Genomic DNA, 25,048 nt, shown 5'->3' with positions numbered 1-25,048 from the left:
TTTACTGATGACACCAGTGCTTCAGTTGCACAATGTTTCTAAACTTGGCCCAGGCTGAATGCTCTTCCCTAGCTTGTCTGTTGTCAGTGTTCATTTCACAGGACCCTTTTTTTGTTCTCAGAAGGTTTATATCTCCTTGTGTTCAGATGGCTTCCCATCTGTTTTTTGGATTGTACATCGTAGTAGCTAAATGTGCTAGTGTCCATTAAGTTGAACATGGTAAAATATGTGTCAATGTTACATGCACAGCAGCACCGTAGCAGGAATCTCGTGCTGCGGTGGACGCTGCTGATGAATGCTTCTCTGCAGCAGGCCATGAAAAGGTTGTGATGGTAGAGAGCAGCATACATAAATGCAATGGCATACGAAATAATATAAGAGGAAAAGTGGCTGCAGTCTGCTGGAGACAGTATTATCAATGTCCTAAGATGGAAAAGTAAGTCCAGAACTCAGTTGAGAATTTGTGGAAGGATGTGGAAATAACTGTATAGGTATGCCATTATAGACCTATACACATACTCCAGCAGTATTATATATTATGTAGTAATATATGTTTACATTTTCAATTGTAAAGAAATTTAGTTGTCTTTAACCCTTTCATGAACTGTGGTCACTACAGCTGTTCTCTTGTATATTAATAGGTTTTGTTTTAGTTCCATATGAGCCAACACAGTGGACAATTATGCAACATCCCATAATACACTGCAATTCATACCATTACTATAACTTTGCTGTTCTTGATAAACCTGATCTGCACTCACATGTTTAAGTGTAAATCAGTTGTTATTTGTTAGACAAAAAGAGTTGTTTTTTTGCATATTATATGAGGTAATAACTAACATTAGAGTATGTTAAAATGTGAGAAAACATCAAATTAGCAGCCTTAAAAATGTTTTTATTTCATTGTTTTCATTTTACTTTCTGATGTTGGGTTTTAAATACATATTTCTTTACTTAAAAAATGAAATGCATGGACGTTTTTGTAACTCCATGAAAAAAAAAACAGTCAATCGCAATTTTTTTTTTATGCCAAAGGAGGTATAAAAACACTCCAGAAAAAAAAATCTTGACTGAGGTTCTAATAATTCATGCATGAAAGGGTTAAGTGAGCCTAGGAATAGCAATGGAAACAAATGGTATTGGAAATGAACGTAACGCATGGATGCAGCTCTGGATAAAACATTTTGTCATAGTCAAGTGTAGGGATGGAAATCGAGAACCGGTTCTTTTTCAGAACCGGTTCCCAGTAGCTCGATTCCTTGGCATCGTTTGCCTGCCTGGTTAACGATTCTGCTTATCGATTCTGCCTTCACTGTGCATGCGCGATGACGTCACACGTACGCTGCATTGTTTTGGTCAGAATGTAGCCAACATGGCGTTGAGGCAGAAATGGTCTAAACAGACGACACCAGGTCCACTTACTTGGAACACTGTCAAAGCTTCCATGTCTTCAAAAGGGTGGAATCCCTCCAATATCCTCAAACATTCGTCCACAGCATGTGAATCATTTACAGGAATGTCACCTATTTCATACTCTACTTAGCGGTGCTTGTAAATGTAGCGGCAGAGTGAACTCCGGGCCAGTTCCAGTGTGGGCAACAAACGTCGTAACTCCTCAAATACAAGTTTCCGAAGGTAAGAAGAGAAAGGAAATGAGGTGCACAACAACGGGAGACAAGCCGAGCCGAGTTGAACCGGTTCCACGTTGTAGAAATGCGACAATAGAGGGATTAGTAAAGCGTCTTTAGTTTCACTTTCACTGTAGGCCCCCCCCCACCCCCCGAACCGGCCCAGCGTCATCTGTTATTATTATTTGTACATACTGTATATGTTATATTTTCTGTGCAGAGATGGAATATAAAAGACAGTTAATGCAAACACACCTGTTTGTACTCTTTTATTCCCTCACCCAATGAGAATCAATAAGAGAATCGGATTGATAAGCAAAATCGATAATGGAATCGGAATCGTTAAATTCTTAACGATTCCCATCCCTAGTCAAGTGTCATTGTTGTCCTGATTATACAGTGTTATTAACATAAATAATTAAGGTTTAATAAGTTTTACAATAGGGAGCGTGCATGATGATTCTTTGCTTGTAATTATGAATGAATATGTTAACACATCTTTCACCACTCTTGGATAGTGCCGCCTTGGATCCAGATCTGTTATCACTAACTGACTAATCTTATACTTATTTATATGTCTTATATGTTACTGATGTTTTGTCGGAGCTTCACTTGCTTCACAGGGTACAATTACAGTTTGACTTTGGATTTGCAGAGTTAGGCTGAAAGACAGACAGTACCATCAGTTTGGTTAGGTTTAAGTTTTCCAACAACACGGTTAGCATAACCATGAAAGCAGTAATTGACAGGGATAGAATTAGGAAAGGGCCAAATATGAGAAAACACACAAATAATCAGAATGAATGAGACAAAATGCTGGTGTCCTGTGTCCATGCCCCCCACCCCCCACTACTGTGGCTTTGTTACTTAACAACATCACATGCTCCATGTTGTCAGTTTCTGACATCTACAGACTCTCACTGACTTCTATCTGGTTCCCTGGGACTACAGGAGTACCCGCTCCACTGACAATGGATGCATAAAAGACTCATGAAACCGAAGCTTCGGAGTAAAACCTGCCTAAACACAGGGGTCAAACATGCGGCCCGGGGACCAAAACCGGCCCGCCAAAGGTTCCAATCCGGCCTGTGGGATGAATTTGTAAAGGGCAAAATGCAACAATAACCCTGAAGATATTAACAGTCAAGGGCGTCAAACTGGAAAATAATAGCATAATAACCTAGAAATAATGACTCCAAATTTTCTTCTTGGTTTAATGTGAAAAGAATAATATGACATTATGCTTATAAATAATGGCAACATCATTTTTTTCTCTTTAACTTATTGAACTAACTTAAAGAACATTAAATTCTGATATCATTTAACAATAAAATGTCAATAACCTGAACAATTATGAACAACCTGAAAGGTCTAAAGAAAAATAAGTGCAATTTTAACATTATTCTGCCTGTTTTGTGCCTTGGTAGATCTGATCTGTAATGCACATGTATAAATCATAAGTTGAGGCATAATATTGATAAAATTGTACTTATTTTTCTTTGGAAATTTCAGTTTTTTCAGGTTATTCACATCTTTTTTGTTTTGGATAGAAATAGTTTCATCATTTAATGTTATTTTTTGCACTAAAAAACTGGAGTTGTCATTCTTTATAGGCTATTGTGCTGTTACTTTACTGGCCTGGCCCACCGGAAATCAAATTGGGCTGAATGTGGCCCCTGAAAGAAGATGAGTTTGACACCCCTGCTCTAAAATAATACAAGACAAAACATTTGAGAAGAGCTCAGTACAGTCACATGTGATCATGTTAACATCCTGCCCTTCTCTAACATAATTGAGTTTTAATCCACAGTACTGTGAACGGGACATATTAGCTCTTGCCATTTAAACTCAGCACAGATAAGGTTCATGTACTTAAATCACCAAATGGTAGTTTTTGTCATATTATATTCATCATGCATTGCCACCAGACCTCAGTTCTGATTGAATTTTATAGAGGTCAATTGTAAATGGCAGGATGGATTTTAAAAATAAAAGTAACAGTGCAATCCTGATGCAATATTATATCTTTCAGAAGCCAGATAAAGCCTAATGAAAAACGAATACATCACTGTATGCGGCGTTACCCAAATGGCAGCTGCACGCCTCCACACTTAGTCCATCAGTATGCAGAGCATTGGACTAGAGGCTGTGGAATCACAAGTCTTAGGGGACCCCACCACAGAAGGGTTGAGGACATGCAAGTACTTGCTCACATTTTAACTAAACCATTCCTTTTCTTGGAGCACATAGAGAAAAGGAATTGTGTAATGGGATGTCAGATCCAAAGAGAAGCGTTGAGATATGCACTGTCACTGCCAGGCTATCGGGAGCCGCTGTCTTTTTAATCAAAGACCCGCAACATAATGTCCACCGGCCGCCGCCTGCTCATCTACGCTGGTCTGTGCAGCGCTGTAAAAACCGCTGGCATACTGAAAGCCCTCGCTCTTTCCCTGCTGCGATTCTCTGTAGATCATCTTTGATTGACCCAATTAGGCGAGTCCACTGGGTGATGCTTGCTGCTTATTAGTGTTCACATTGGCTTAATCACTGGATACAGTACGTGAATGAGGTGCAGAACAACCTGACACAGGACTGCTTTCAAGTGCAAATGAAACTTAGGGATGGTAACCTGTGGTAACTGCACCAGCTGTTTTAAGTACCTATCAAAACTAGGCTTCATACAGTTTTGTAGGTCACTGGTGTGTAGAAATAAAAATTAATAAACTATACCACCAGGAAAAAAAACCCCAAAAACTGAAAACAATGAATAGTGAATAATCTTTGACCTGTATTATGCTGAAAACAATAGAACAGAACATGTTTTGATCTCCTGAAATGCATTGTTTTTGCAAATTGGATTCATGCGATATATTTCTTAAAAATGTGGGACAGTAAAGCTTTTACCACGTTGTAATGTTGGCACTTCTTTTCTCAACTCTTTAAAGATCTTCAGGGACTGAAGACACCAAGATATACAGGGTGGGGAAGCAAAATTTACAATGAACATTTAGTTGTTTTTTCTCAGCAGGCACTACGTCAATTGTTTTGAAACCAAACATATATGATGTCATAATCATACCTAACACTATTATCCATACCTTTTCAGAAACTTCTGCCCATATGAGTAATCAAGAAAGCAAACGTCAAAGAGTGTGTGATTTGCTGAATGCACTCGTCACACCAAAGGAGATTTCAAAAATAGCTGGAGTGTCCATAAAGACTGTTTATAATGGAAAGAAGAGAATGACTATGAGCAAAACTATTACGAGAAAGTCTGGAAGATACTATTAAAGAAGAATGGGAGAAGTTGTCACCCCAATATTTGAGGAACACTTGCGCAAGTTTCAGGAAGCGTGTGAAGGCAGTTATTGAGAAAGGAGGACACATAGAATAAAAACATTTTCTATTATGTAAATTTTCTCATGGCAAATAAATTCTCATGACTTTCAATAAACTAATTGGTCATACACTGTCTTTCAATCCCTGCCTCAAAATATTGTAAATTTTGCTTCCCCACCCTGTAAATGTTTCTGGTGAATTCTGTCTCAGTCTTCCTAGACGAAAGTCATGAAGTCTTTGTTGTATTTTTAATTTTAATATGTTTTGATTTCATACAAATAGTCAGAAAATGACAAGAGATCAAATCAGTTTCATGTGGACAGAGCAAAGCAGTTAACCCACTGCAAAAAAGGGTGTCTAAAAAAAAGATAAAAACACTAAATCTGTGGAAAAGGTACTCAAAACAAATGAAATATCTGTCCATGCAGCAAGATAATTTCGCTTGACAATTATTTTCATGTATTGATAGGATTAGTGGGTTAGAACATATTAAAAATTTTAGATCAGTAAATGCTTGTGCACTGCACTTGTAAAAAAACACAAGATAAAAACACTGAAGCTGTGGAAAAGGTCCTCAAAACAAGTGAAATGATCTGTCTATTCAGCAAGATAATTTTACTCGGCAAGATTTCTTGAATTACAATTGATAAATCTAGAAATAAGATTATAGTGTAAATCTGAACACTTAAAATAAGAACTTAACTCTTAAAGCAAGATAAATGGCACTGGTCAACAACACATTTATTGTTTAATTTTTTTGAGCTGATTTAGGATAATTTTGGTGTGCTGAATCCAAAAATCACATTAATTTTGCTCAATCAGGTCAACTTTCTGAACTATGCTACATATTGGCTTTTTAACATTTTTGCTTACATTTATGTGCATTTTCACATCATATGATACAAAATTCTTTCATATTTCTTGCAATAAACGAGTTCTGAAGATTTTACTTTTGCCAATTTATGATTAATGTTTTTTTTTAATATTACAGGTGAATGAAATGGCTTGGACTAGAAGATCTTGCAAAAATAAGCCTGACGTATTCTGCTACATCTGCGGTGAATACACCATTGTACCTAACAGGAATCCTGTTAGAAAATGATTTTTTTTTTTCTCGTAAAACCTATTTTGGGTGAGAACTATATAAAAAAATCAACTGATGAAGTCACAAAAATGTAATCAATTTTGTGAGAAGATCAAATTTTTCAAAATCAAATTAGCAAAAAAACCTGACCTGATTGAGAAAAACAGATGTCATTTTTGGATTTAGTGGTGCAAAATGGTCCTAATTCAGTTGAAAAAACCTAGACAACTTGCAAAAAACATTTTTTGTAACCCAGTGTTATCTAACGCTTCTAAATCTAAGTTGTTGTTTTTTTTTTTCTAGAACCAAATAATTTGCAGTGCCCATAAAGACCCAAATAGCCACTGGTGACCACACTGCAAATTATTTAGTTCTTACCAAGAAAAAAACCCCCAAAAACTTAGATTTAGAAGTGTTAGATAATTTATCTTGCTTGAAGAGTACATTTCTTATTTTAATTGTTCAGATTTACACTACAATCTTATTTGTAGATTTAACAATCTTAACTCTTTCGGTGCCAGACAGTTAACGGGCTAATAAGCCTTAAAAGTGCCACAGAATTTGGCCATTTTTCAGTATTTCGCGTCGTTTTTATAATCGAAGTCTGAATCGTCATCAGAACTCATTTTCTAGCAGATGGGACTGTTTTGACAGATCGCTGTGTTTACGATATTACTACAAAATGGCCATCTAATTTGCATATGATTTCATTCATAAATTCATTCATAAAATTTCCCAAGCAGAAAACGAAACGCGAGCTCTTTCTTGGTCAAAAACCGCTCAGTAACATCCGACCGATTGCTACTTAGATTCAAAACGCACCGGACGCAGCCGATTCATTATTGATCGTAATTTGCAAGAAGATTTGAAAGAACGTCATCAAAATGTGAGAAAGAAATGGGGGTGGATGGTTTGTTTGTACACAAATATGGCGTGTTCTCTAAAGCCGATCTGATCGGCCCGTGGCACTTTAAAGGTTGTATTCGTAAAGCCGATTTAATCGGCCCATGGCATTGAAAGAGTTAACTCAAGAAATATTGTCAAGTGAAATTATCTTGCTGCATGGACAGATATTTCATTTGTTTTGAGTACCTTTTCCTCAGATTTAGTGTTTTTATCTTGTTTTTACAAGATAACCCCTTTTTTGCAGCGCACAAGCATTTACTGATCTAAAATGTTTAATAGCCTCTGACCCACTAATCCTATCAATACGTGTAAATAATTGGTGTAAAATTCTTCAGTTCTTCATCTTTTCATGGTCATCAGATATGACCCATTTGGACGTTCAGAGGCTCCATAGTTACCATGGAAACACCGTCATCTTCTACAACATTGATTCACCAGTAAAACCCATGGATTCGCATCAATGACAGTGGATGGACACGCTTGTTTTTACGTTCAGTTATTGATATCTTTGCTGAAAATGTCACTTTTTCTTAATAACCCTCAACTTTAATCTGAAGTTTTATGAACATTTGCATGATCAGTAAATTAAATGCAGGGAAAATGCAGGATTTTCACTGGAAAATAAGGCAAAATACAGAGTATAATATTGTAATAAATGGTGGTAAGTCACTTAAGAAAGATTAAATCTACAGAAAAATTCATTTGGGAACTGACACAAAAGTAGTTCTGGGTCTTCGTGGGTTAATTCACTTGGACTTGGAGGAGGATAGTCCTACACTCTGTCCATGGGATAAATACAGTTACACATATGCTGTATAAACTGCCAGCAAAGTTTCACTGTCAATAAGTAGTATTACAAAACTAGCCTTGAAACACATATGGAGCAGAAGTAGTGAGGAATAACCATGATCTATGTAGTTCGATGCACCTTCATTTCAGCCTCATGTCTTTAATATTATCATGTTTTGTCCATCAGAAGCACTTTTTTTTATCATACCAAGCAAAAAGTGTTACTATACACTAGGCCTGTAATGGTCCACATACCAAACCGAACCGTTTCGGTACGCACCTGTTCAGTTTAGTACACAGCTGTACCGAAACGGCACAGTATGATGAGGAAAAAGAAAAAGGAATGAAAGACGTTGTTCGATGCGGAACTTTAAATCAGTGAAAGTTCCACACGAACACATTGAAGGAGCGCACATTGACCCGAAATACGAAATAACAGCTGATATAAGGTAAAAAAAACCCAACAAATATGATGTCAACCAGGTAGGAAGAGACTGAAGACCCCCCACCATCATTCCAGTCTCTCACACACACACGGTGTATAATAGAGGAACAGAACCTGTGAGTTGGATGTTGAAAGTATGTAAAGTTTCACTTTTGTTTCACGCCAGCGTTAGTTACATTAGTTATGGACCGCACCCCCAGGTATAAAACTGCGCTGAAAAAGTCAATTTTTCTTCAGTTTTATCTGTTTCTGATATGATAACCCTCAACTTTAACCTGAGCTTTTATGAATCAGTGAATTAAATATAGGAAAATATCAGATTTTTACTGAAAGAAATGCAAAATACAGAAGATAATATTATAATAAAGGGTGATAAATCACTTAAGAAAGGTTCAGTAGAGAGAAACATTAATTTTGGAGCGGATTTAAGAGTACTGCTAGGTCTTTATGGGTTAATGGAACATCAGAGAAGTGACAATGACCTTTGCCCTTTGCAATGACCCAATCCCAGACCATGGCAGACTCTAGCTTCTGGACTTGGTTGCTTCTATGAAACTGGGTAAATTTTGGTACCTGGCACTTTTCCAGCTTTTTAGACCCAATAATAAAAGGTAAAAGTAGACATATTTCCCCCCAGGATGGACCTAATGATGACCTCAGATAAATGCCCAAAAATTATACTCTTGCACTGAGCCATCCCATAATTAATGAATTTATAATCAAATATTAGGCCCAAAAATAGGACCCAAATATAGACATTAAATCTCCCTAGGTGTCAGTGCATTAGATGTGAAAACGTGTCTGTAAATAGTCTTCTATAGACTCTAAATAAAGACACTGTGTTAAATGTGTCGATCCTAGTGGTTTTTCTAATCCACACGTGGGTTTTTCATCAATCTCAGTCTCTTTCCAGGTTTTGTATGTAACCCATCGTGTCCACTTGCGTTACATGCAGAACCCGCCTATTTGAACACAAATAAACCGCAAATGATTTTGCAACAGTGGTCATTTTCGTGAAACACTGTCTTGCATAATTCCCAAAATGCACCTGTGAGAAAATAAAGAGATATTAAAAAAAATAGTAGCGTGTAAAAATAGTAGTGCTCAAATTTCATGTCCTTTTGTCCGTAAATAGTGCAGAATAATATAAAAATGTGTTTTATGTGAAAAATAGTTTCTCTTTTATCTCAGTAAGTATTTATTTTTCAAATAGAGCCAAAGTGCTTCCAAACCTGCTTCATAACATTAGTCTACATCTGGTTTGAATTTTTAGCCTCATGTCCTGTTTTTAGGACCAGTTTCACAGAAGAACCCACTTACAGTAACAGTCTGGATGGTCCTTTTCATCAGGTCCAGAGCACATGGAGTCCATTCATTCCAACAGACACCTGAAAACTGAAGGGTCTGAGTGCTCATCCATCCCACGTTTCCAAACCCAGAGGTCCACGTCTCTTTCTGACCATTGGCTCAGTAAAGTTTGAACATCTGTGGCTGTTGCTCTGAACTGTAGAGCAGCAGAAAGTAGTCTGTACCCATGTGATTAAATTATTAGATAAATACAATATAACGTTCTTTTTTTTTTTTTTTTCTCACACATCCAACCAGCTGTCCTTTTGCCCATCTTGGCAAGTCAAAGTAAATTCAACTTGCAGGGTTTTTTTTTTTTTTTGCAGTTTCCCTTATTAGAGTTTGTACATTAGGCCTATGCTTGAAATTTATTAAATTTAATCTAAAGTAAAAAAGCAAGCCAGCAATCTCCTTTTCCCTTCGGTGACAGTTTTAAGTGCGCGTCAGTTAATTTTTTTTTTTTTTTTGCACATTATTTAAAATTCACAGCGTTTTTTGTGACATCTTTTCAAGACATAATGAAGTGCTTTTTTTTTTACGTGATGAACTGTAGAGAAATGGGAAGTGAAAGAAGTGAGCGCTAGAGCATTGTGTTACAGATGCAGGTGAACTCCCTCGTGTGACGGATGGAGGGGAAAAGGTAATTTGTGAAGAGACCTACCTGCCAAGATGATGAAGAGTTCTCCTTTGTTGATTTTCCCCAAAGTGTCTCCCAGTCAGGAGTCATAAGAGAGCTGAGCTTACAATGACACCTTGACTGGCAATCAGGGAAAGGTAGCCCATTCTCCAAGCGTCGCGTGTGTTTAAAATAAAGAATATCATTATGTTTTGATAGGAATTCTTTGTCATTTGCGGAAGTAATTCCCCTTCGCACAGTGACAGTGTTGCCTCTGGGCTTACTGTATGACAGTATTTATAAACAGACTAAATTTTCCTTAAGGTACGCGATGGGGCATTCAGTAACTGAGACGATCGTTACTAATTTGAGAAAGAACTTGTAAGGTGTTGGTTGTTTGAAATGTGAAGAGCGCTTGATGTGAAAAACTTTAAGTCAGAGCTTCCTGAATATTTTAACATAATGATCATTATATAAACAGTCTCACAAAATAAAGTTGTGTCTGACGTTTCCTGAACAAATAGTTAACATGCAGTATATATGTTCAGCCAGGTATGGACGATGCTTTTCCTTTTGTAATACATTTTAACATTTTAAAATTCAATCTTATTGTTTTTTCAGTGAAGTTTTAAGTCATATTCCCGATTTTTTATGAGTCAAACAAAAGTGAAATTTGAGGTTTTTTCTCAAATCTTCAAAGTCTTTTGACTTCTTTGACTGTGTTGATTGAGCTGAAGAAGCTTTACTGTTGCTCATTGTATTTCTGATGCAGGAGAAAGTCTCAGCTAAACGTAATCTAATTGGCAGGATTATGATGGCATAGTAGAGCCACTTCAGGTTAACCCTTTCATGCAGGAATTATGAAAAAAAAGTATCTAGATTTTTTTAAGATTGATTTTATTACTCAAAATTAGGCTCAAGTTTGAATGCATTTTGACTCTTTTTTTTTTTGTAAATGTGGTTTTATTAACAATATATTTAACCTCCCGAGACCCAGGAAAGTACAAGTTTTGGCTTTTTTAAATTAAATAATTGCCTATATTGGAAACATCATGATGCAACAGTTTTTCAGATACATTGTTTTTTAATGGAATGTCGTTTGCGGTGGACAGATTTTTTTTTTTTTTTTTTTTTTTGCGGGGGGGAGGGGGGAGTATAAAGCTGTGAAACTCTTTTCTACAAACATGACAGAAAACCTGTAGCTGGGTCTTAGGAGGTGAACTTTTTGAGATCACAGATCAGTCCAGATTCTACAACTTAAGACGGCCATACACTGTGCGATTTTAGAGACAATTTCTCACTCGTGTGACTCTTTCTGGGATCGGGCCAGATGTGCCTCTAATCGTGTGTCATGCTTCGTGCAGTGTACATGGGGTAAGGAGAAGCCATTAAGACCTCATGACCAGCAATCGTGTGTTTGCAAGGAAAACGGAGCTGTTTGAAATCCTTCTCACTCCTCGTGAGGGTATCGCACTGTCAAAGCAGTGCCACGAGCGGATGTGCCTCAAATTCTCACACTGTGCATGCGCGAACACAGAAGCGTACAGTAGCGTACAAGCTTACAGTAGCTGGCTATTGTCCTAATGCAGTTTATCTGTTGCAGTTTACCTCTAGTTCCCTTTGCTGTAGGATTGACAGCCTATACTGTCCACGTCTGGACAACCCATTCCTGCACCAAACACATCGTCGTCTTTTCTTCTTTTTTGATTCCCTGCAGATAATGGCACATATTACCAAAGCAGCTCATTGGTTTTTGTTTAGCACTACCATTTCATGACTCACACCAGTACACAATCGTCTATGCGCTTTGTATGGTCCTACAGTGTGAGTAGTCAGGTCGCATATGAGCATCAGTCCGTACAGTGTGAGAACATGAATCATGATCCTGACTTTATGATTGATTCACACAGCTTGAGATGGAGCTGCGTGCAACGGTCGAAATAATCGCACAGTGTATGGCCGCCTTAAGATGATCCTTTTGTTCACTGTATTGCTTCGTGTCTATGCAGACTGCCCCCATGTGGTTTGGAGAATATTGACTTCAGAACCCTTTGGAAAGTGAGTTCAACTATGTGTCCACAAATGTGAATGTCATGCATGAAAGGGTTAACAAATGTTTCAGTGTCATTGACATATCCCTAGTGGTTCTTTCCAGTGTTCTATAACCACTGGACCACTGTTTTTGATTTTGGTTTTCAAAAGTTTATTCCTGTGATATCCAGCCTAACCATGACCTGGCCATCCTTCAGGGTGAATGTGCACGTCTGGAAAGTCTAAAAAAGTATGGAATTTGGAAACGCTGTTTTCCAAACCTTGAAAAGTCTGGAGTTTTGTATGAAAGTCTAAATAAAGTATGGAAAAAAAGTTTCTCTCATAGTTGATGTTAGTGGCCGGTTGATAGGTTTATTATTTTAGATTTGTCTTCTTTTTTTTTTTTTTTTTTTAAATTTATTTATTTTTGGTTTCTGTTGGATTTTCTTCCCATTTTGTCAGTTTTATTGTTGCCACACCCCCTTTTGGGATATAAGGAGGCTGATTGCCACACACCTGTTTTGCCACATGCATTTGTTTTGCCTCACAGAGCAGAGCAGGACTGTGCTGAACAGAGAAGTGAGATGAGCAGAAAGAGCATATGAGTTTGATTTGTTTGACATATTATTTTGAACAAATATCAAGCTTGATATTCATGTGGAATGGGTTGTTTTTTGTTTTTGTTTTGTTTTTTTGTCAAAGCGCAGTTTGGTTTGCATACCTATTGCTATACACTGGATGAGTGAGGAGTTTGCACCCTTGGTAGGCGGAGCAACGTATGTGGTAAATAAATGCAGTGGCATCTTTTGTTCTTTTGTTTGTTCTTTTGTTTGAAATATGTGTGTATTAAATTACAATTTTAACCATGAGTAGTATGTCTTGTTTGTTTGTAATAATGTCTGTGCTTTTAAAGAAAATGCAACCTAAGTAAACTTTGCAAAATAACTTATGTACAAATGTTTGTGTTTTAGTTTCACGGTGCTTGATGATGAAATAGAGATTTGTACCAGTTTAACTCTACGCCGTTTCATTGATGTCAAGGGCTGCTACAGTTGAATTTTAGAGTATGTTCACAGGTACATAATCTTACAAGATAACTAGAAAAGCACTCTGAGAGCGCAGACCTCCACCAAGGCAGATCAGCCCCCCCGATCACCACCAAAATTTAATAATTAATTCCTTGTGCCAGTATCAACATTTCCTGAAAAGTTCATCCAAATCCTTCCATAACTTTCTGAGTTATCTTGCTAACAGAAAAAACAGACAAACCCTGATGAAACATAGCCTCCACCGTCCTTGGTGGAGGTAATAAATATCTGAGGAAAGCATCTAAAAACCTGGATCTGATTTCACTAACTGGTCGGTACTGGAATGATTTTAGTGAAACTCGTTTGTGTGATATCCATGCACTTTTATGATTTTCATATGTTTTGAAAATATTTCTAGCTGTAAAACACAATTTACTGCAAGTGGGCTCCATGCACAGCCCCACTACCTCCTGAACTTCAGGTGAGTCCTTTATTTCCTGTTTTTCATTATTGGACACACTGATTAATCCATGTGTGCCTAATTAACCATTAGTCACAACAAGAAGTAGCAGACACACCTGGATAAACCAGTGTGTCCAATAATGAAAGACAGGAAATAAAGGACCCACCTGAAGTTCAGGAAGTAGCGGGGCTGTGCGTAGAGCCCATTGTACATTCATTTTTGAAAAAGTCTGGAATTTTTATGTGGATAAAGAGTAAGCGTCCGGTCTTTGGATGCTCCTCTGTAACAAGACCAACAGGATGCTCTACATTTGGGAATAGTGATCATTTAAAAGCTCATTCTTCCCAGTTGGAAATGTTCTTCACCCTGTTTTTAACAGTGGCTCATGGACATGCTACATATCATTCAAATGGAGAACGTGCGTTTTTTCAATGATGACAGAGAAAACAAATTTGAGAGAGTTTGGGGACCCTTTTTGGCTCCCTGTCCAATTATTCACAGCCATAAGTCTTTTGTTTTTTTATATCATTTAATTGACCCCTGGGATATTTGTACTGAGAGAATTTGAGCATGTCGATGTATATTGATAATTGTTGGCAGCCATTTTATTTATTTAATATTAATTTTATTTTATAATACATATGTGGTTATGTGTGTGTGTGTATGTGTGATTTTTTTTTTTTTTTCATTATTATTATTATTTTATCAGATCGGTGCAGCGTCTGCAGTGATGCAGTCGTTGTATGAGTCTGTCGTGGTGAAGAAGGAACTGAGCCGAGAGGCGAAGTTCCGATCAGTCTACGTTCCTACCCTCACCTGTGGTCATGAGCTTTGGGTCATGACCGAAAGGACAAGATCCCGGATGCAAGCGATTGAAATGAGTTTCCTCCGCAGGGTGGCTGGGCGCACCCTTAGGGATAGGGTCAGGAGCTTGGTCACCAGGGAGGAACTCGGAGTAGAGCCGCTGCTCCTCCACATCAAGAGGGGCCAGCTGAGGTGGCTCGGGCATCTGTTTCGGATGCCTCCTGGACGCCTCCCTGGGGAGGTGTTCCGGGCATGTCCCACCGGGAGGAGACCTCGGGGAAGACCCAGGACACATTGGAGAGACTACGTCTCTCAGCTGGCCTGGGAACCCCTCGGGGTCCCCCCGGAAGAGCTGGAGGAAGTGTCTGGGGAGAGGGAAGTCTGGGTGTCCCTGCTAAGACTATTACCCCCCCGCGACCCGGCCCCGGAAATAGTGGAAGATGATGGATGGATTATTATTTTATTAGTTTCTCTTGTGTTATTTTATTATTCTGTATATATGTAAAGGTGTTAGTGCTGGTATTTTTTCAATGTTATATTGGAAAACCTTAAATTAAAATAATAAGTAAGTAAGTATGTTTCAGTGGAAGGAGGGGGTAATAAACTCCAAATTTTCATGAGTAAGGTTATCTATTTGTGGGGGAAAAATCTTGTCTGAACACCTCTTAGGTCACCAGCCACTAATTCAGGGTTGCATTTAATCCATGTTTAAGCTGATTTAGTTCATGTCATGTTTCAGTGTCAATTTCCCTTTGGAATAAAGTCTAATACATGCATTTCAACCTGCTCTGTTGTAACCTTAACCTGAGTTTAGGATGAGGCCTCCAAGTTGTGAATTTCAATGAAAACAGGAAGTCATGTTTGGTCTGAATACAGATAAAGTCCTACAGAGGTTATCAGTGAGGTTTTTATTTTTATTTAACCAGGTAAGTTAGTTGAGAACTGATTCTCATTTTCAGTAACGACCTGGACATTTAGAGACGAACAACCACACCTCACACATTCACACCTATGTATGTGAATTAGGTTTATCTATGTGGTGTTCGAGTGTCAGGATGTTCCCTTTATGTATGAAGGTAGATTTGTGTTTTTATTGCTTCAATCAAAAATAAAGTTGTCTTAATAAAAGAAAAAAGATTTTCAATCAAAAAAACTTCACTTCAATCAAAAAAAAAAAAAAAAAATTCAATCAAAGAAAAAAGTATTAGATTGTAAAAAATATATATATTTGAGACCTAAAAAATTGCATTTGAACACTTTTTTTAATTATTGAAAGGTTTTTTTTTTTTTTTTTTTTAATTTAAGTGAGTTATTTTTTGATTGAAAAAAAATTTTTTTTTCATTGAAGTTGTCTTTTTAGTATTTGGACCATATTACACATTATTATTATTATTATTATTATTATTATTATTATTATTATTATTATTATTATTAGTAATATAATAATAATAATAATAATAATAATAATAATAATAAATAATATTACACATATAATTCATATTTATGTTTCTGGAGGGTGTAGATGGGAGGCAGAGATGAGATACAGAGGGGAGATGATATTGTAATTTTAGTCTTGCTGCAGATTGATTACTGTCAGGAATCTGACATTTAAACACAGACATAAGGGACTGTTGGCTGGAATTAATTGATCATTTTCACTGCTAGTTTCCTGCATATGGTGATTACAGAATAATTACAAAGTTTACATAAAAAAAGAAACCTTTGCATCTGTCTGGTTGTACTCAAACAAGGGTAAACACGGTGGGAGTTTCACCTTTAGCAAGAACTGAAGGAAGTGTTCAGAAAAAAAACAAAAAAACAAAACTACTAAAACTACTTCTCTGCTCCATCCAAACCACATTTCACAACATCTCCACAGCATGTTCTTAAGTTATTTTGTAAACCTAAAACATTCAGGGCTTTTGAGAAAATACTAAGTGTTAGACCGACCATAGAGAGGCACCTTCCACTGTGTCCCGTGGGACTTTACTGCAGAAAACATTTGTGCAATAGTCACGGGTGAGAGAGAAACCCTGTTCTAATTGCATTTGATTTATGCATCATTTTAAGTTTGCAGATGTTTTCTGAATTGACTGAATCTGAGCTGTTTTATATTTCCTTCACCTGAATCGTGTGCTGTTGGTGCCTGAAACTGAGCATAAAAATCTCTAAGACATGGTTGAAACCTGCTATTTTTGATTCAGAAACATGACAGAAAAAGAGAAGATATCTGTGGTTTGCAGAAACATACAACGGCCGCATTTACATCTGGAGACTGGGATAAATACACTGCAAAACTCTAAATCTAACTAAGTGTATTTTTCTCATTTCTAGTCCAAATATCTTATCACACTTAAAATCAGACATAATCACCTAATGAGTAACTTTTCAGTGAGATGTAAGAACTGATTTTTAGCTTACTACCCAACAGGCTGTAAATTATTGTCGTCATGCGGCATCCGGCGGCGGCGGCGTCTGTCGTCCGTTACGAAAATTTCAATCGTCTTCTCCGAAACTACAATTCCGATTGACTTCAAACTTGGTATACAGCTTCTTTATGATGATGTCAACAAAAGTTAGTGAAATTATTTGGATCCGGATCTGATTCTGGATTTGGTGCGACTTTGAAAAATGTCCCCATTATCAGAGATAGGAAGTGGATTGATGCAGTAACTCAGTAAATATAAATGATATCCAGTGTAAATTTCTACAGTCCAGCCCTGATGGGGAGGTGACCCAAACATAATGTCCACATGCTGATCAGGATCTTCTTCTGGATCCGGGAACTTACGGAAAATTTAACATGGGCTCTTATGGGGAAAAAATTTCAATCGTCTTTTTCTCCCAAACTCCAGTTCTGATTGACTTCAAACTTGGTATACAGCTTCTGTATGATGACGTCAGCACAAGGTATTGAAATGATTTCAGTCCAGATCTGATTGTGGATTTGGTGCGACTTTGAAAAATTTTTCCATTATAACAGATAGGAAGTGGATTGATCCAATAAATCAGTATCAATGATATTAAGCTGGAATTTGAATTTTTTACAGATCTGATTGGAATATGACCAAAACATGGGCTATTTCTGTAATAGAATAAATACACAGAACTGGGTGATAATAAATGGCATCTGGATACATTTCCCAAAGCTTTTAATTTGGCCAGTAAGCTACAGGGCCATTGGTCCTATTTTTAGACAATATATCTATCTATATATCTTATTTCAAGAAATCTGAACAAGATACAATAATTTTCACTTGTTACATTGGCAGAGTTTTTGCTTCATTGAAGGTTTTTTTTTTTTTTTTTGCTTAATTCAGGCAAAAAAAAAAAAAATCTGCCAGTGGAACAAGTGAAAATAATCTTGTTCAGATTCCTTGAAATAAGATTTTCCAGATCTATTGTCTAAAAATCTGTTCTTATATCTCACTGAAAAGTTGCTCTTTAGGTGATTCTGTCTTATTTTAAGTGTGATAAGATATTGAGATAATGAGTAAAATACACTTGGTAAGATTTAGATTTTTGCAGTGTGGTGGTTGAAACCTGCTATTTTAGATTCAGAAATGTGACAGAGAGACGACATCTGTGGTTTGCAGAAACATTCAACAGCAGCATTTATGTCTAGAGACTGGAATAAATAGAACAAAACAGGACAAATGGACCTTTCAAAGCCCCTTCAAATGTGCCATGGTCACTAGAGCTTTAGTTTTAACTTAATCCTTTCATGCATAAATTATGTAAAAAGTATCTAGATTTTTTTAGATTGATTTTATTACTCAAAATTAGGCTAAAGTTGAAATGCATTTTTATTTTTTATTTTTTAAAATAGGGTTTATTAGGAAGATATTTAACCTCCTGAGAGCCAGGAAAGTACAAGTTTTGACTTTTCTTAATTAATTAATTGCCGATATTGGAAACATCATGATGCAACAGTTTTTACAGATACATTTTTTTTTTTTTAAATGATGGAATGTCCTTTGGGGTGGACCGTTTTTTTTCCATTTGTTTGGTTTTTTTATACATCTGCGAAACTCTGTAAGCTGGGTCTTAGGAGGTGAACTTCATGAGGTCACAGATCAGTCCAAATTCTAAACTAAGATCATCCTTTTTTTTTCATTGTATTGCTGAGGGTCTGTACAGACTGCCCCCATGTGGTTTGGAGAATATTGCCTTCAGAACACTTTGGAAAGTGAGTTTAAAGGGCTCATATTTTTCTAAACCCACTTTTCTTAGTCGGTGGTTCATTTCTTTGTGTATTTGGACCCTAATAGTTCATACAGTTTGAATTTGAACCCTCCAGCTGCTGCTAAACTATCTTTATATTCATTTGGGCAAAAAGCCAGTGGATTTCTACAACCTGTCTGAATTCCTCCTTAATTTGTTACGTCTGTAACTAGTTACGTCACAACATTTGCACATATAAGGTCAAGACTTCCGACGAACATTTCTCCAGTTTGACATAATTGTTTATCAGCAGCGGTTGTAGTCCATACTGAGAATATGTCCAACTAGAAGCACTCGGAGAGCGCAGACCTCCGCCAAGGCTGATCAGTGGCCCCCCCCGTGGGCCCCCCCACCCCCGATCACCACCAAAATCTAATCATTTCTTCCTTATCCCATTTCCAACAAACCCTGAAAATTTCATCCAAATCTGTCCATAACTTTTTGAGTTATGTTGCACACTAACGATCAGTTTCCCCCCCCGTGGCCCCCCCACCCCCGATCAGCACCAAAATTTAATAATTTCTTCCTTATCCCATTTCCAGCAAACCCTTAAAATTTCATCCAAATCTGTCTATAACTTTTTGAGTTATGTTGCACACTAACGGACAGACAAACAAACAAACAAACAAACCCTGGCAAAAACATAACCTCCTTGGCGGAGGTAAACATCGAGCCAATTACCTAAGGGCGAAGACACATCAACCCGACTACCGACTGTCACCAGAAAAGGTAGCCCGACTATCAGTCAGCTCCCATCTCCCCGATTTGGTATAAAGAACACACTAAGGGCCGGATCTATCAAAGGTTTATGTGCATTTAAATGTGTTCAAACTCATTGCGCACACAAAAAAATGTACAAACTGATTTACTAACAGTGCACACTAAGGGTTGTGTCTTTCAAAGGTGCAAAATAACGCGTCTGCATCCAGTTTGTACATTTACCGCAATGAATATGGAATTTGGGGCGTTCACACGCAGTTGTGTGTGTGGTGGGAGGAGAAAATGTAAATATATGAATTTAGCACACGCAAAGTGATTTATCAAACCAGAAAGTAATTTTGCTGAAAGAAACTGAGTCTATATTTAACACGTCTCAAAAGGAGGAGCAAACGGGTTGGATGCGTAATTGTGCACACATGGAAGTTGTTAGGAGACAAAGAAATGATGAAACGAGATGCAGAGAACTCATTTTTTACCCTCGTGTGAACATTTTTGGAGTGACGAACGAAAAAATAATTGAGACATATGCGCCCGCCTCCACCACCACCACCACACACACACTTTACGGGACTCTTTTCCACTCCTGATGATTGTGATTAAAAATATGCACGACATTCGGCTACAAGTGTGACAAAATTATGTGCGCGTGACAGTCATTCAATCCAACTACCCCCCCCCCCCCCCCCCCCCGCGCACACACACACACCTTTAAAATGAATGAATGAATGAATGAATGAATCATACAATACCTTCAATGACTAAACTCCTCCAACATTACATTTCTGTGCGTCTGGATCATTCAGTCACTGTTCCATTGGTGCTGGTGTATCCCACAGCACTTTTTACAGCGTATTTTCTCCAGTAGCACACGCAAAACCCTCATTTAAATAGGATGGTCTCCAAGACTTTGCACCTGTTGTAATTTGCACAAGCAATCTTGGTAAATCACCTGCAAACCACGGTTACACCCCACATGCAAAATTCTAGGTTGCGCAAGCAAATTACTACACGCAAATTGGGATCTTAGTAGATCCGGCTCTAAATTGACTACCACTGTGAGTGTACGTTCTGCGCTTGTGTGAGACGCAGAACCAGAAATGACAGAACATCTCTCCAGACCATAACCCCAAGCTCGCTGTCACCAATCATTGTTGTCAGAGTGTTGAACTGTCCAGAAGGGTTGGTGTTGTACTTGTTGAACAGATGGTTTGTAATAAGAAGATACTGGTGTTGTCAGCTCTAGGGCTTCTACTGGTGGAAGAAGAAAGATGTTGCAGGAGAAAACAGAGAAGTCGCACTATGCTAACAATGCTAACAGTGTTGACTTCATGGAATGAATGAAGTCCATAGTCAACACTGACTGGCACTCATTCAGATCTGATCTGAGCAGTGAATGGACTATTATAGAAGACAATAATAGTGTGAAGTACTTTGGCAGAGCTGGATTCACATGGAAACTTCTCCTTCACTGATTCACTAGTCCAGGCCTATCCCTCCACCAATCAGATTGGTCCGACTGAACGACAGGTAGTGGACGATTACACATGTTGAATCGGCCGAAAAGACTGGAGACGGCATTAACGATGGCCGATCGCACAGAACACACCAAACAGACTCATGTCACCGACCTCACCTGATGACATCAAACCTCTGAAAATCAGGTTGGTGTGTCTTCACCTTAAAATGTTCAGTTGTTGGTTGAACAGGACAGAGCAGCACAGCCGACAACCTGGAGGGGGCGGGGCCTGAAGTGGCTCATGTGCATTTAAAGGGCCAGCGCTCCACACCACCTTTCTGGTGTCACTCCTCAGAAGATGGACCTGTGGAGTTGAATGAACGAAGAATTCAGACCCAAGCAGAGTATTTACAGCTTATGGAGACCATAGGGAAATGTGGGAAAATAAGAAATTCCATTTCAAAAAGAAAAATATCACTCCTTTAAACAATGTGTCCACAAATGTGGACATCATGCATGAAAGGGTTTAGAAAATCTTCAACACTGCAGCAGTGTGCAGATGTTATGTGGTTTCCATCCTGTAACAGAATATGAATGATAGACTGAAGACTGCCTGATCTCCAAATGAGTCATGAGGGAGGTATGAGGTAATTATTCAGGTCAGTGCCCAGTGTTTTAACAGTGAGTCTGTCAATGCTTTGGTTTGATCATTTTACAGTATCTCTACTCTGTATCTATGGTATTCCACATGTTGCCAATGTCGCACCCATTTTCCAGCTATTTGGAATGTAATTATGCTTATGCTTAATGAGGTAATGACTCCAAACTGCACAGACAAAATTTCACTGCCACTAGTGTTGCATATGCTGATGATGTTTGCACTGAAGCACTTAAATATTTCACACATAGAGAATGATGACAGGTGTTGTTTTAACAAACAGCATGTGTCTAAGCATATCCCTTAAGTGAGATGCAGTCAGGAACACATCAGGATCCCCATCTGTCATGAGGAGATGGAGGCTGGCCCGGAGGAACTCACACAGGTAGGCTGTCACATCGGTAGTAGTACTCCGCTCTGTGTTTAGAAAACACTGTCAGACCTGATGATGGTGCAACATCCTTATTTGTTCTCAATCAAATTTAATTAGAAGTTGTAGCTTTTCATGAAACACCTCCTTAGAGCAAAGTGTTTCAAGCTAAAGTTGGAACTTTTATAAAACTACTTCCTAACATATGCGTCACAGGATATCATTACAACAAATGCTAAATGCATTTAACCCATAAAGACCCACACAGCCACCGACGAGCCAAACCACCACTGATCTAAACTGTTTAATACCTGTTGATCCACTAATCCTCTCAATATTTGTCAATAATTGCTGTAAAATACAGTTCTTCATCTTTTCATGGTCGTCATATATGACCCATTTGGACGTTCAGAGGCTCCATAGTTACCATGGAAACACTGTCACCTTCTACAACATTGATTCACCAGTAAAAAATCAAGTGTAACTCACATTTGGATTTGTTTTTTACTCTCTGCTGATTTAGTTTTAGTTGTTGTTAGTAGGGATGTAACGATATGAAAATTTCACGGTTATTGTGACCAAAATTATCACTGTTATCATTATTATCATGGTATTATTGAAATTGTGCTCAAAATGTTCAAAAAGTACTTATACACACACTGAAATAATTTAACCAAGTTGTATTTTGAAAAAAACAACAAAAAAAAACAACAAATAAAATAATTGGTACAATGCACTTTCTGTTGCAGAAACATTCAAATATTAACCCTTAGTGGTCTGAGCCTTTTTTGGCCGTTTTTCAGTCCTTTTGATTTTGCCTTTATAAACTATATAAACAAATGTTTATTATACCCATGTTTGGGATCTGTTTTATCAGCACAACTTCATTTATATCATCTGCCTATTATTTTTTTCACTTTAACCTACTATATCAACACAAAGGCCAGAAAACACCAAAAAAAATATAAAATCCGATTTGAAAAATGTATATATAATTTATTGCAGAAATAACACAAAGATGCTTAACAAACCTGTTCAAAGACTTTAAAAGTAAATATTGGTTCCAAATATTAGGTATATAAATTAAAATTGTAATAAATTAAAACTATACTCAAATATTTGATATAAAAACATATCTTTATATAGGCGTTTTCTCTGTGAAAGTGCAATAATCAAACACGGTTATCATGATAATTAGAATTTAAACAGTAATACTAACTGTCGGCAATTTTACCGCGGTTTATCGTTATACCGGTAATCGTTACATCCCTAGTTGTTAGTCTAAGTTTATGCACGTTGTAGACTCCTCCTGACGATAGCTGCACATTTTATAGTTTTTTTTTAAATTACATTTTCCATGTTTGACCTTTCATGAACTTATTTAATCACTTTGAAACTGTCAAAAAGAAAGACCAATTCTCAGTGCCCCCCCACCCCCCACCCCCAAACTGTTTCCATTCTGTCCGGGTGGCTATATAAACTGTCAGCTTTTTTCAGATCTTTACAAATTTTCCTGTAATAAACCAAAACCTGGTGTCTTATCTCAACTCTGAGTAAAAGCTAATAGTGTCTAAACTTATTCAGAAACTGAGACAGTTGAAAAACACTGTTAAAAGCTGTAGAAAAAGAAGCTTTTTCTTTCTTTATTTTTTTTTTAGCTTTCTCACAAAACGAGCTAGCCAAAATGATAAAAAATCAAGTGTAACTCCCATTTGGATTTGTTTTTTACTCTCTGCTGATTTACTTTTAGTTGTTAGTCTAAGTTTATCCATGTTGTAGACTCCTTCTGATAATAGCTGCACATTTTATTGTTTTTTTTTTGTTTTTGGTTTTTTTTTATTACAAATTCCATCTTTGAGCTTTCATGAACTTATTTAATCACTTTGAAACTGTCATACAGAAAGAACAATTTTCAATGTTTTTTTTTTTTTCTCCCCACCCCCTTCCCAAACTCTTTCCTTTCTGTCCGGATGGTTATATAAACTCAGCTTTTTTCAGATCTTTACAAATTTTCCTGTAATAAACAAAAACCAGGCATCTTATTTCAACTCTTAGTAAAAGCTAACAGTGTCTAAACTTATTCAGAAACTGAGACAGTTGAAAAACACTGTTAAAAGCTGTAGAAAAACAAGGTTTTTCTTTAGTTTTTTAGCTTTCTCACAAAACGAGCTAGCCAAAATTATAAGAATCAAGTGTAACTCATATTTGGATTTGTTTTTTACTCTCTGCTGATTTGCTTTTAATTGTTGTTAGTCGGGATGTAACGATAAGAAAATTTCCTATCACAGTTATTGTGACCAAAATTATCACAGTTATCATTATTATTGCGGTATTACTGAAATTGTGCTCAAATTGTTCAAAAAACACTAATACACACACTGAAATAATTGAACCAAGTTGTATTTTTTCAGATCTTTACAAATTTTCCTGTAATAAACCAAAACCTCGTATCTTATCTCAACTCTTAGTAAAAGCTAACAGTGTCTAAACTTATTCAGAAACTGAGACAGTGGAAAAACACTGTTAAAGCTGTAGAAAAATTAGCTTTTTCTTTAGTTTTTTAGCTTTCTCACAAAACGAGCTAGCCAGAATGATAAAAAATCAAGTGTAACTCACATTTGGATTTGTTTTTTACTCTCTGCTGATTTACTTTTAGTTGTTAGTCTAAGTTTATCCATGTTGTAGACTCCTTCTGATAATAGCTGCATATTTTATTGTTTGTTTTTTTTTTTTTATTACAAATTCCATCTTTGAGCTTTCATGAACTTATTTAATCACTTTGAAACTGTCATACAGAAAGAACAATTTTCAATGTTTTTTTTTTTTTTTGTCTCCCCACACCCCCTTCCCAAACTCTTTCCTTTCTGTCCGGATGGTTATATAAACTCAGCTTTTTTCAGATCTTTACAAATTTTCCTGTAATAAACAAAAACCAGACATCTTATCTCAACTCTTGGTAAAAGCTAATAGTGTCTAAACTTATTCAGAAACTGAGACAGTTGAAAAACACTGTTAAAAGCTGTAGAAAAAGAAGCTTTTTCTTTAGTTTTTTAGCTTTCTCACAAAACAAACTAGCCAAAATTATAAAAAAAAAAAAAAAAAAAATCAAGTGTAAGTCATATTTGGGTTTATTTTTTACT

The sequence above is a fragment of the Sphaeramia orbicularis genome, chromosome 4 (genome assembly GCF_902148855.1).
Source record: "Sphaeramia orbicularis chromosome 4, fSphaOr1.1, whole genome shotgun sequence".
Taxonomy (NCBI): Eukaryota; Metazoa; Chordata; class Actinopteri; order Kurtiformes; family Apogonidae; genus Sphaeramia; species Sphaeramia orbicularis.
This window is presented reverse-complemented; position numbering follows the sequence as displayed.